General features: G+C 36.8%; 1 protein-coding gene across 1 annotated transcript in view; it reads left to right on the top strand.

Annotated features, from left to right (window-relative positions):
• The window catches only part of KHDRBS2 (KH RNA binding domain containing, signal transduction associated 2), a gene marked incomplete at both ends in the record, with an annotated part of 583,702 nt that overhangs the window by 202,558 nt on the left and 366,666 nt on the right, over window positions 1-14,478 (top strand). The window lies entirely within an intron of this gene.

Below are 14,478 nucleotides of genomic sequence, written 5' to 3'. Positions count from 1 at the left end.
ATATGCTAAAGCTACTGAATGATGTCAAGGTCAATTAACCTGCAAGTCAAATCATTTAATCATAATTATATGATCCCAAAAAGGGCTTCTCAGTGAACACCTGGACTAGAACACTTTCCAGACCTTCTATCACAATTTCCATGAACTATTGATTTTCTAACACAAATTAAAGATTTATTTCACGTATGTTGATGTCCTTGAACCTTTCAAGAACATTCATCTAAGTCCCAACCTCTGTATCACTTGACATCTAGATACACATTCCATGTGATATATGAACCTCAAACCACGAATTTAATCAGAACTGTTGGCATTAATGGATTCAGGTCACTAGAGCCAAACACCTCAGACTGGGAAATTCTAAACAGATTTGTTTCTCACAGTTCTAGTGGTTGAGATGTCCAAGACAGAGGTCTCTGCACATCTGGTGTCTGCTGGGGGCTTATCCTTCACCTCCTCTTGTTGCTGTGTCCTTACAGGGTACATGAGCTGAGCAAGTCCAATCTGGTCTCTTTATTTATTTATTTATGTTTTTTTTTTTTTTGCGGGTTTGGGGATGGAACCCAGGGGCATTTGACCTCCGAGCTACACCCCCTGCCCTACTTTTTATTCTTTATTTTGAAACAAGGTCTCACTGAGTTGCAGAGGGCCTCACTAAGTAGCTGAGGCTGTCCGCGAACTGTGATCCTCCAGTCTCAGCCTCCCAAATGCTGGGATTACAAGTGTGTGCCACCACGCCTGGCTCAATCTGGTCTCTTTAATGAGGGTCCTGATCCCATTCATGAGAGCAGGACCCTGTGACCTAACCAGGACCCAGCGGACCCACCCTGGGCTTCCTCTTCAACATAGGAATTTTGGGAGAACAAAAACAACCAGACTACCCATTCCCAAAGAGGTCAAACATGTGTAAAGAAACCACTCTGTAAGTGATTCACAAAATCCAAGACTGTTCTCTTTGCCTTTCTGTACACACACACACACACACACACACACACACACACACACATTCACTTTAAGAAAACATGTAATCAAAACCATAATTTAACAAAGATTAGAAAAGTGATTCTAATGGTGAAATTAAAAAATTAGCTGGCTTGTTAAATAGCCAAACATTGTTAATGTTTAATGAGACATTAAAAGGTTAAAGTATGATAAAGTGTTTAGAGTCCTGGAGGATATAGTGAAAATACTTAGTTTATTTTTTAACTTTTTTAAATTGGTGCATTGTACTTATACATCTTAATGCAACACAAGACAGTGGAGGCATACATGCGCACATCACCCAATTAGCTCTTACCCCATTCCCTCCCCTGCCCTCCTTCTCATGTTTGGCTTAGTGATTAAATCTGATAGGTTTGTGAATATACATCATGTACATTAAGGAATCTCCCTCTTCCCCCTCCCTTCCCCTTATTTAGGTGGCCTTATTTGCTCATCTATAATGGTAGATTTAGAAAAAGTAAAAAGAGCAAAATTGAATATGTAATGACAAAGAATGTATTAAAAAACTAAGTGGATGTATTTGCCATGATTGTATATTTAAAAAAAACTTTAAAATCATTTAGCTGGATATTCTTCTTAATAAAATGTAAACAACGTATATAAAATAGGAGGCATAAAATAAATATGTGACCAAAAATGAACCTATACGTCCAGCCCTATTTTTATTTTGGTACAGGGTCGCCCCAAGTTGTTAAGGGCCTTGCTAAGTGTCTAAGGCTGACCTTAAGCCTGTAATCCTCCTTTTTTTTAGCCTCCAAAGTACTGGGATTGCAGGCATGCATTACCATGCCCAGCTCAATATTTTTTAAATACTTTTATTGGTGCATCGTAGTCCTATATCACAATGTAGTTCACAGTGTTAGTGACATACAAGCACAAAGCAATTGGCGGGCTTTTTCCTGGCTCCCTCCCCACTCCCTCCTTCAGCATGAGATTGGCATTGATATTTTCAAATACAAACATAAGATCAATGGAAGTATTTCCTTTATTAATTCCTCTCCACCACACACATACCCTTCTCTGGTCCCCCTTTCTCCCTCCATTATAAAGTCTCCCTTGTATCCCAGGTACTTCCTAGATTTTGCATACGAGAGAAAACATATGACCCTTTACTTTCTGTGACTAATATCACTTAAAATTATGCTCTCCAGGTCCAGCAATATTTATGCAAATGATATAATTCTGTTCTTCTTTATTACTGAGTAGACTTCTGTTGTGTGTATATTCCATAATTTTGTAACCCATTTATCTGTTGGTGGTCACCTAGGTTGGTTCCATAATTTGGCTACGGTGAGTTGTGCTGCTATAAACATAGATATGCATGTATCACTATGATATCCTGATTTTAGTCCCTTTGGAAAGATACCCAGGAGTGGTATAGCTGGACCATATGTTGGATCCACTTCCAGTTTCCTGGTATTTTAAGCAGCCTGAACCTTAAAAAAAAATCTAGGTATAATTGAAGACACAGAAAACAATTAACTATTTCAATATATGTCAACATGAAATAAATGGATATTTAGAATGGAAATCACCATGGGGTTTCATTTCATTTTACATGCCAGTGCTCGAGGCAGCACCTGTATTTGATGACATTGTGTAGAGATGGAGAACCCCTCTGAAGAATGCCATCTCCAATTTCCTGTCATACAGTAGATTTATGCCATGTAACATTTAAACCAAAGATATTCCTTAGAGAGTAAAAAATTCATCCAAAGCCAATAATAATTCATCCAAAGCCAATAATAATTAATAATAATTTAATTATTATTAATAATTATTATTAATAATAATGTGATAGCACCATTTGAGCTTATTTAGATACATTTAAAATTCTAGAATATAAGAATGTAATTGAGTTTATGGCTTTTTTCATGTTTAAATGAAAGACCAAAGAAATAATTGTTTAGCATTTAAAAAATCAAAATAGAGATGAAAATAGTTTTGAAGCTACATGTCACTGTATTGAGTAAACATTTCAGTTACCTTCCTGTATAAGTGACACTTTGGAAATTCCATCCTTTATGTACACTGAGACATTTTATTCAGAGAATTATATGCGAAGTGAGTGGAGGGGGTGTGTGTCGGAGCTGAAATTATATTTAAGATTAAGCTTGATGTTGATAATTTCCCCTGGATGACAATATTTTAAATGTGTCTTTTTAATAAAGATAATTTGAGCTTAATGAAGGTGCCTCTCAAGTTGCATAAATATCATACAGATGTGTCTTACAAGACATTTAAGCTGCTCCACACAGGGTGAAACCTGTTTAAAACCGACCACATGCATAAAAATGTTGAAGCATATTAAAGGATTATTTATAGCAAAGCAAATTATGTTTGGATTGTATATGTACTTATTAAAATTCAGCCGGGTATGGTGGCGCACACTTGTAATCCCCGTGCTTGGGAGGTGAAGATAGGAGGATTGAGTACATTTGAAGCCAGCCTCGCTGGCTTAAGAAACCCTGTTTCCAAATAAAATATAAAACAGGTCTGGGAGTGTAGCCTGGAGTTAGAAGGGTTGCATCCCCAGTACCACCAAAAAAAAAAAAAAATTCATGTTGAATTATTTTTATCAGTGTATGCTCAAGGTCTTTTGCCATTCCTGTAAGGTCTATTATTTTGACATAGACTTTTTTTTTTTTTTTTTTTTGGTCTGAGACAAATAATGATTAAACATGAGATACACCCGATCAACACATTTCCTTTACACATTTTTATAGTTCATCTAAATAGATTCATATTCTCCAATTATATATCCTTTCTTCAAATTTGAGCATTTCCCTCTGAAGAGAGAGTAATGTCTAATCGGATTTTGGGTTTTATGACAGTAAGAGTAATTCCTTTTTATATTCATGGTAAGTCTTTCTCTGTAAGCTCTTGAAGTTCATATATGTATTGTCTTTTACTGTTATTCTTTTTGCTATGATTTTTGAGATTAAATATATTGAAATGATTAGTATTTTAACCTAGAATCATAATTCTTCCTTGTTGCAAAAGCCAATGAACTGTTTCAGTTTTTCTCAATTTCTAGGCTACCGCCATCTGGAGTCTCTGCTAATGTTATAGTTTCCTGATTTCTCCACCTCGTTGCAACTCCTTCTGTTCCTCACATTGCCATCAGGAATATTCTTTTAAAGTAAATGATAATCACACCACAGTCTACTTCCCACCCACACCCAGCCCCTCATTCCCATCCGTCTCTGCAGTTGAATTAACGTTGCTTTTACCTAAAAGACCAGAATTCTTAACAGAGCCAGTAAGTACCTGAGTATTTTCTCTATATCTTCTCTCCTTCCACATGTAATATCTGTCCAAAATGAATTTGTTTCTATTTGTCAAATGTGCCATGCCTTTGGGGATTTCCACCTGGAATATCTCCAGCAACCCCTTTCTCTCTCGTCCCTGCCCCAGGTTCCCCCAAAACACATCTTATTTTGAACACACATTTCCAGGAAATGTCTCCTGATGATTAAAGTTATGCATCACTATGGAATCAAAACTTTTTATAGCATAGTATTTTATACATAATTGCCATTAGATATATATTTGTAGATTAAATGCTTTACAAAAAAATACACTCTTCTATTTTTCTAATTCTTTCCCATTCCTCCAGAAATTGGTTCTCTGACTTTCTTTTAAATGCAATATTAATTCTTCTAATTATATGTGTCTCTCAAGTTTCTCTTCTTGTCTTTGCTTCCTTATTCTTTTCCCTTAGGAAGTTTATGGCTTGGAGCAGCACCTCTATGTAGATTATTACTAGGCATGTTTTCAACTTAATTTCCCCCCAGTTTCTATGCTACTAGGTTTCTCTCTTTGAAGGGTCCTTTACATTAACTACCCTGCAAAATTTCTTCTCAAACTTTTGTTCCTGTTTTCCATAATTTTATTAGTGGGATACTAATAGTCATCTGTGTATAGAATGTATTTTATCATCAATAAAGCATATGTGTACATGGATGACCAAGGACAGAGATTTCATTCATCCCTACACTTTTTATATCCTCGCAGTTCCACACATTGCTAAGTCATATTGAGAATATCACTGTATCTTTTCATCTTGTCCCCTCTTCTTCCCCCCCACCCCCGGCCAGTATTCTACTTTATGCAATTTCATTATTTATCAAGGTTACACCAAACAATTTCTAATGACCCCCCCAACCTACTGAATCTTTCTCAAATGTTTCTCTCATTCAGAATTTTCTCTTTCTTTGATTTCTCACATTCCTTGGTCTATACTTACCTCATAGCACTTACCAGTGTCTTGTGTAGCTATAGTAGTTGATAGACCTGCATTTTTCCTGGAAGAAACATTTGTCTTATTTATATACTACATACATTTCACAAGTTCTAGATGATAAATAAATGTGTTTAGTGAGTGACTATATTGATTCTTCCTTTTACTTTAAACAAATATATTTACCAAAAATTATTTTATGTTACTATATTGATAGTTAATGATTAATTCTAAAACACTCTGCTTTTATCCTCTATTTTCCTGAATACTCATCATTGTCTATTTTGTTTACTTAAAAGTGGTTTTCTTTGGCAACATTTATGCAAATTCTAAATGAATTATTTTCACTCTACAGATATAACTTGATTTTTTTTTATCAAATAAAACTCTGTTCCCTGCTCACCAGTGTTCTTCAATGATGGTCACTAAAATGAGAACCTGAAATGTCATTTTCTGTGTATACAAAGAAAATGTCTTTTTATTTTTGTGATACTGGGGATGGAACCGAGGGGCCTTCTACCTCAAAGCTACACCCCTAGACTTACTTTATATTTTATTTGGAAACAGGGTCTCACTAAGCTGCTGAGTCTGGCTTTGAAACTGTAGCACCCTTTCTCAGCCTCCCAAGCACTGGGATTACAGAGATCTGCCACCACGCCCAAGGAGAAAAAATATCTTTTGATTTGCAACTATGATCTCATTTGTGTTATCTGCCCAAAATTCCTTTACTGTGTTTTAATAGCAACAAACAGAAGAGCAGCATGCTAAAGATACACTTATTTACTTTGGTACTGGGAATTGAACTCAGTGGACATTCTACCTCTGAACCATACCCCCAGCCCTTTTTATTTATTTATTGTTTTTGTTTTGAATTAGAATTCTGCTAAGTTTCTGAGGCTGGCCTCATAGCTGCAATTCTCCTATCCCAGCCTCTCAAGTACTGGGATTAAAAATGTGTGCCACCATCCCTGAAGTTAACGATGGGCTCCTAAAGCACAGAATAGTAGCCCTATGAATTTCTACTGATTCGTCTCTAAATCAGGAATGAGGTGGATATGAAAAGTGGGTGCAGGCATTATCAGGTGCGAGAAGAGGGATTTGAAGATGAGGAAGAAAGGGAGTTAATGCTCGCTCACTCTATCATGGGAAAGAAAGGGCTGGAGCAGAGCCGCAGAGACTGAAGTTCTGGGATTCTTCACAGAGCGCCAGTGAGCAGCTGCAGCCTTTTATTCCAGACAGAGGCATTCAAGTTAAAGAGAATTGCTAACACAACTTGAGAAGGGACAGAATTACTAGAAGTTTATAGACTTGTGACCAGAAAAATGCCACGTTATTAAAAAAAAGAGTTATTTGATGAGTATAGATGAAATATAACTAATCATGAACAAAAAGTAAACTGAGTAGCTCCACATAAGACATTCCGGGACATCCTAGATTTAAAGAAAGGGTTAGAATGAATTACTGTCAGTGGAATAATTTATCTGTCACGACAATGAACTGGTTTTGTTTGGAGGGTCTCAGTATAGGATTAAAACAGAGCAGAAAAATATCTGGTTAAAAAAACTTTTATATTGGCTATTTTTAGGATTAATCTTAAGCTTCTGAAAGCTAAGCCCAACATAAAAATGTAATGAGACTCATAATTACTTGTTTTATTATTTATTTATTTATTCATTTACTATTTTTACTGTACCGGGGATGGAACCCAGGGGCATTGTACCTCCAAGCTACACCCTCAGCCCTATTTTTTAGTCTTTTTACTTTTGAAACAGGGTCTTTCACTGATTTGAAAAGGGCCTCGCTAAGTAGCTGAGGCTTTCTGAGAACCATGATCCTCTGGGCTCCACCTCCCAAATACTTCTTCCAAATCTTTTTTTTTTTTTTTTTTTTTTTTTCAGTACTGGAGATGGAACTCAGGGACTACACCCCCAGCCCTATTTTTTTTATTTTGAAACAGGGTCTCACTGAGTTGCAAAGGAACTAAGTTGAATTTTTAAAATTTCTAGCGAGGTTGTGCCTTTCCTTTTCCTTCTTCAATGAAGAAGAATGTGCCAAAATTTACCTTTTTTATGATGAAGTAATTTTATTTTTTATTATGACTAGCAAGTTAGGCTATATATGAGGTAGCTCTTACTTTCCTTCGTATATTAGTTTATTTTTTGTCACTTAAAGTTAGTAGCTCAAAACAAATGTATGATTTCACAGTTGTGGAGGTCAGGAGCCTGAAAGGTTCTGCTGTGGCTAAATAAAGATGTCTGCCTGGTTGTCTTCCTGACAGAGCTCTAGGAAGATCCTGCTCCTTGACTCTTCCAGAATGAGGATTCTGTGGCTCCTGCCTCCTTCCAGCTCCAACAGCAGTGTTGCCATGGTAACCTGTGTTCAATCTTCCCACTGCCCTTCCTGACTCTGCTGCCTCCTCCTTTTCTATTTAGGAGGACATTGAGCACACCTGGACAATCCAGAACATTCTACTTACCTCAATATTCTTAATTTAATTGCTCCTGAAAAATCTCTTTTCAGAGTAAAACATTTGCAGATTCTGGGGGTAGGGAGTGGAATTCTCTAGGGGACCGTTACTCTCCCCACCTCGCTGGGTTGTCTCTAATGCCACCTGTGTCACGTGTCACTTTTCACATGCACCATGTGCAGCTCCGGGGTCCATTTCCTTGTCTTCCTGAGCCCTAGGACTGCATGCATCACACTATCACAACTAATGCAGCCCTATAATTAATTTTGCTATATTAAGAATAATAGCCTTGACTTCCGGGAAGATGGCGACTGAGAAAAGCGGGGCTTAAGAGCCCCGCTAACAACAAATATCCATTAACACAAAATCAGCGCCTTTCAAAGCCAGAAAACAACATCACCAGAGAAACAAACAAAAAAAAATCACCAGGCTCCAGAGAGAAAGCGGACTGAGAACAGAGCCACAGAGGAGATCCTCAAGCCCGAGGACGCGGCAGACGCGGCAGACGCGCCATACTGCTGGCGAATTCACGGGACGGCCACAGCAAGCCGAGGGGAGCCGCTGCGAAACAGCCAGGCGGGATTTCTCAGCGCAGAGGACATCTAAAGCTCCCAGTGTCTGAGCTCAACACACACTGCAGGGATTCAGAGTGGAAATCAAAACCAAGAAAAAAAAAAAACACCAGCCCAACAGCCAAGGGCGTAGCAGCGGCGCCATATTGCCACCGGCGGCAGCAGCACCGAATTCACTACAGCTACATCTGCGTACTCAAGAACAGTGAGTCAAATTGCGGGCCACAGCGGAGAAATCCCAGTACTGTACTCACTGGGACTTGACCCAGTGGGAGAGGGGCGGTGGCAGTGATATCACACCATAGGAGAACGTGCAACCTGGCACCCCCCACGGTCTAAAGCAGCCTCTATCGACTCTCTGGGTCGGAGACTCTGTGATACAACCCAGTAAAGGAGTAGTGGGGTCTGAGATACTACTGACTCGAGATACAGAGCACCTTAAGTGAAGTCATAGTGACCCAAGGGAAGAACCCAGAGAAGGCACAAACTTCCGAAATCATGGGAAAGAGGAATAATACTGGAGCAATTAATGCCCACAACCCCACAACATCAGAACCCGATAAAACAGAAAATCAGAGATTTCTAGAAGATCAAATCAGGAAAATAACGATAGAAATAATAGAGGTGCTTCGAAAAGAACTCAGAGAGAGCCAAAAAGAGATAAAGGATGCAATTAATGAAGTAAAGGCCTCAATTCAAAGCACAAACAACCGATTAGAACACATGGAGAACAGAATCTCGCTCTTAGAAGATGATCATTCCAAAAATGAACGCATAGTTTCTAATCTAAGAAAAAATATCCGACAGCAGGAATCTGATATTGAAGAAATATGGGCCCATTTTAAGAGAGCTAACCTAAGAATAATTGGAATAGAGGAGAGAAAAGAAAGTGAAACTAAAGGGATCAACAATCTCTTCAAGGAAGTAATAGCAGAAAATTTTCCAAACATAGAGCAAGAGGTCGATACACAGGTCCAGGAAACTTATAGAACTCCCTTTAGACAGGATCGGAGAAGAGGATCCCCACGCCACATAATTGTCAAAATGACCAATGTGGAAGCCAAGCAGAGAATCTTAAAGGCAACAAAAACAAAGGGCCAAGTGACATTCAGAGGCAAACCAATTAGAATCACTCCAGACTTCCCAAACCAAGTCATGACAGCCAGAAAGGCTTGGAGTAACATATTCCAAACTCTGAAAGAAAACAACTTCCAGCCAAAAATTTCCTACCCAGCAAAACTTTCTATCAAATTAGATGGAGAAATAAGAAGCTTCCATGACAAACAGAAACTGAAGGAATTTATGTCTTCAAAACCAGCACTAGAGAAAATACTCAAAGAGATTAACTACAAAGAAGAAATAGGTAACACACACCAGAACCAGAGAAACAAGATTTTCCATCCAACAGACAACTAAGATTGGTTATCTGTGGAGATTCATTATTTATGTTAGTCTGTTACCTATCTCTAAAGGGTATTGTTTGCCTTTATTGTTGTTAATTTTTAGGATTTCTAGTTGGAATATTAATATACCTTCAGATATAGCATTTGGAAATATTTTATCCCATTCTATTAGTAACTGTTAACTCTGTTTACATTGTCTTTGGATATACAATATGTTTTTTATTTTTTAGGGAGGTTGTATACTCTTCTGTTGCCTGTGCCATTGAAATCATAACCAAGAAATCACTGCCAAGTTCAATGTTGTGAGGTTCTATGACCCAGATTTTCTCCTAAAAGTTTATAGTCTTAAGATTTATATTTAGGTCTATTATCTATTTTGAGTTAATATTTGTATATGGGATTAGGTAAGGGTCTAATTTTATTCTTTTCCATGTAATTATTATGTTTCAACAATATTTAGTTAAAATATTATTATTTCTACCACCAAATTTTCGTGGAAACCTTGTCAAAAATAACGACAATATAGGGAAGAATTTAGGTCTAGGCTTTTATTTAACTCCAATGGTTTATATATCTGCCTTTAGAATAGTATACACTGTTTCAATTATTGTAGCTTTATATGGTTTGAAATCAGAAAATATATATCTTCTAGCTTTGTTCTTTTTCAAGATTGTTTTGTGTATCTAGAGTCCATATTCCATATTAGGATAGATTTTTTTTTCTGAAAAATAAATATATAAATATATGATAGTTTCACCTAAAAATAGAAAAAAAATAGATTCTCTGGTAAGAAAGAAAGCAAAAGAAATATTGAAATGTTATCTTTAAGTCATCAAAAGCTTGGTATCAGACAAATGAAACTGTTATGTGAGATTATCATTTTTAATTTTGGATAAATTGCTATAATACTAGATGTCAACTACTAAGCCAAGCATAGGAGGGGGGGATAGGGAGAGAACGGGGTGGGGATCTGGTAGGGGCTGACTGGGCGATGTGTGCATGTATGTCTACAAAAGTTTGTATCCCACTATGATGTATGAATACAGTGCACCAATTAAAAATAAATATGAAAAAAAAGAATAATAGCCTTGAGCCTGGTCTTTGTTTCTTGAGCCTGGTATTTGTTTCTGAGTGTTGGGCTGTCTTGAATGTCACTTTTTAAAACAAATTTTAGAACGAGTACATAAATTAAACCCTATTGTGATTGTAATTGGAATTGCGCTGATTCTGTTGATGAAAGTCAGGTTAGAAATCTATGTGGCACAGAGTCTGCCTACTTATGAACACGATCTGTCTAAATTCAGGTATGTAGACTCCTCTTCTTGAGGTCGAAGTCTGACCTGGACTGTGGAGCCTGATAAGAATGAAGCAGACTACATTCTTATGTCGCAGCCAATTTATTCTGGGACCTGTGAGATTTTTATAACCCATTAGGGCCCAGGAGGTTATTAGCAGTTACAGGCTATAGGACAACACTATGCATGTAGTACAAGAGATGACATTCTCAGAAATAGCCAAGTCAAGGTCTTCTGCAAAAAAGTCTGTCTGGTTACAGGTACTATACATTTTTCTAGGGCTGTTAGATTAAAATATAGTGATTTAGTAGGATGCACAAGAACAGAGCCAAGGTCACATCTTAGTCTAAAGTACAATGAGGGAAAGACCTTTGCTTTCTTCTTGGAGCTTTCTCACAAGACTCAAAGTATTCCTTCTTGAGATGTTCTCATTAGCCCACATCCCAACACAGATATATCAATCCAGTGTCTTTAGAATGTATTCTGTATACACTTCAAAGATTTTGAAAATTAATAGTTAAATTTCTTTCCATTATATCCATTTTTTGCTGTTGTTTTAAATGGCATATATTTTTCTTTATAATTTTTTCCTTTATAGAAAGTATTTTCTAATTATGTGTTGCTGGTATGCAAAATATAATTAAAATATTGTATTTCATATTATAAATATTGTATTCATTTTACAATTAAAATATGCAAAACAATGATCTGATATAAAGCACCTAAGCTTTCTTACTAATATTAATAATTTTCCTGAAAATGGCTTGATCTTTATATGTGTCTAGTAATATAAACTTTTTACTTTTTGAAATTTTTAAAGTTACCTTTTTCAATTGCTTATATATTTTATATTGAATAAAATATCAAGAGTATGTATCTACATATTGTTTTTATTATTGTTTTATGATTAAGTCTACTATTACTGATTTTGAGTAGAAATTTTCTATCAACTGTAGATTTGAGTTTAAAATGACTAATATAAATTTTATCAAATTAGTTTTCTATTCAAATACAATTTTAGCTTTGTTTTCTCCATTAACGGGAAAGCTACAGTTAGTTGTTATACCTCCCAAATACTTTGTGTAATTATGTAAAACATATCTTAATAATGATATATTTTTGTAATTTTGTATTATCTGAAACTGTTATTTTGCTGAGTGGATTTTTCACTTTGTTTTTATGAGTAGCTTTAGTTTATAAATCTCCTTTATCTTACTTTATTTTGGCATCAAGGGAATACTAGCTTGGTACCATAACTTTGAGGATATTTTTCATGAATTTCTTTGGAATAGTTCACATAGTTTAAATGATATATTTTCTAAAAATCTAGAAATTTCTCTGTACAACTCCTAGGACTAATGCATTAAATCAGAAACTTCTTCAAAAACATTTATATGAGTTTCTACCCTTCTAGTTTCTTTTATCTCATTCTTAGTTGAAATAATATTTTTTAAAAAGGTTGCTGGATTTGGTAACTAACCGATAGACACTGATACAACAACCACATTCATTCTGTCATTTCTCTGTGCCAGGATTAGGTCGCAGATCCTGCAAAGGTGGGGAATAGTAAGGGCAGAAACAGGCTTTCTTCCATTATGTTCTCTCCTGCTTTTAATTTTTTTTTTTTTTTTTGTGGTAATGGAGACCAGGAGAATTCTACCTCTGAGCTACACCCTCAGCCCTATTCTTTAGTCCTCATTTGAAACAGGGTCTCACTGTGTTGCATAGGGCCTTGCTCAGTAACTGAGGCTGTCAGTGAACCATGATCCTCCAGTCTCTGCCTCCAGAATGCTGGGATTACAAGCCTGTACCCAGCTGCTTTTAACTTTTTAAATTTTGTTTTGGTACTGGGGATTGAACCCAGGGACATTCTACCTCCTAGCTACACTCCTAGCCTTTATTTATTTTCATATTGTTATATACGTTTATTGGTGCATTCCAGTATCACATCATATTGCAGTTCCTAGTGATGGTAGCACACAGTGGCTTTTCCTGGCTCCATCCCCGCTGCCCCCTTTGCCCAGACATGATACTGAGATTGGCATTGGCATTCTCACATATGTACATAATGTCAGAGGAAGTGTTCCCTGCATTAATTCTCCCTCTACCCACCCACCCTCCCTTAGATCAACTCCCTTGCTCCACTGGATTTTCTTCTCTATTAACTGAAATCCCTCTTGTCTCCCAATTACTCCTTAGCTTTCACATATGAAAGAAAACTAATGACATTTCACTTTCTCTGCCTGACTAATCTCACTTAGCCTAATACTCTACAGGTCCATCCATTTTCCTGCAAATGACATAATTTTGTTTTTCTTTATTGCTGAACAAAATTCCACTGTGTGTAGAATTCCAAGACTCCCAGAGAGAGCCTACAGAATGGAAGAAGAGCTTTGCCAATTGTTCCTGTGATAGAGGACTAATGTCTAGAATACATAAGGTATTTAAAAGATAACACTAAAACAAATGAACAAAAAACACAAATAACCCAATCGTTAAGTGGGCAATTGAGTTAGACACTTTACACACACACAAAAGAAATAAAAATGGCAAATAAATACAGAAAAAAGTTCCCTATCACTACCAATCAGGAAAATGCAAATCAAAACTACATTAAGTTTCCATCTAATCCATACTAGAATGGCAATCATCAAGAAGTCAAACAATAAGTGCTGGATGTGGGGAAAGATGAACTCTTCTACACTGTGGTTTGGATTGCACATCTGTGCAGCTGCTCTGGAGATTAGTGTGGAGATTCCTCAGAAAACTGGGAATGAATCCAGCTTTATCACTTCTGGATATCTTTCCTGAGACTGATTTCTGAATATTAGCACATTCATGTCCATACTTATAGCAGCAGAATTCATAATAGCCAAATTATGGAACCAACCTAGGTGTCCATCAACAGATGAATGGATTACAAAATTATGGAATACTCATAAAATGAGATTCTATTTAGCAATAAAGAACAAAGTTATGTCATTTGCAAGATAGACCTGGAGAACATTATGTTAAGTGAGATTAGCCAGTCACAGGAAGTGAAGGGTCAAGTGTTTTCTCTCATATGTGAAAGCCAGGGAGTAACTGGAATATAAGAGGGACTCCAAATAATGGAGAAGAAGCTCCAGTGCAGTGGGGGAGGTGGTCTTGGTGGCTGGTGGCGGTGGGGAGAGAATTAATGAAGGAAACACATTCATTGACATTATGTTCTTATGTGAGAAGACCAAGGCCAAGCTCAGTATCTTGTATGGGGAAGAGGGAATAAGGAGAGATCCAGGGAAAGCCCACCAGTGCAGTGTGCATTTATGTCACTATCACTGTGAACTACATTATGATGTCAGACTCTAAGGCACTAATCACAGTTTTTAAAAGATGAACTTCTACCTCCTACAAAATGTAGAATGGTTCCCTTGTCCCACATGGTTCCTTCAAGGCACCTTCTATCCAGTCCAATTCCAGCCTCTGTTCTCAACAGGCACCCACTATTATGAATTCT

This window comes from Muscardinus avellanarius (assembly GCF_963383645.1).
Source record: "Muscardinus avellanarius genome assembly, chromosome: 8".
In the NCBI taxonomy this organism is placed as follows: domain Eukaryota; kingdom Metazoa; phylum Chordata; class Mammalia; order Rodentia; family Gliridae; genus Muscardinus; species Muscardinus avellanarius.
The sequence above is the reverse complement of the archived record's forward strand: the minus strand, read 5'-3'. Positions and strand labels throughout refer to the sequence as shown.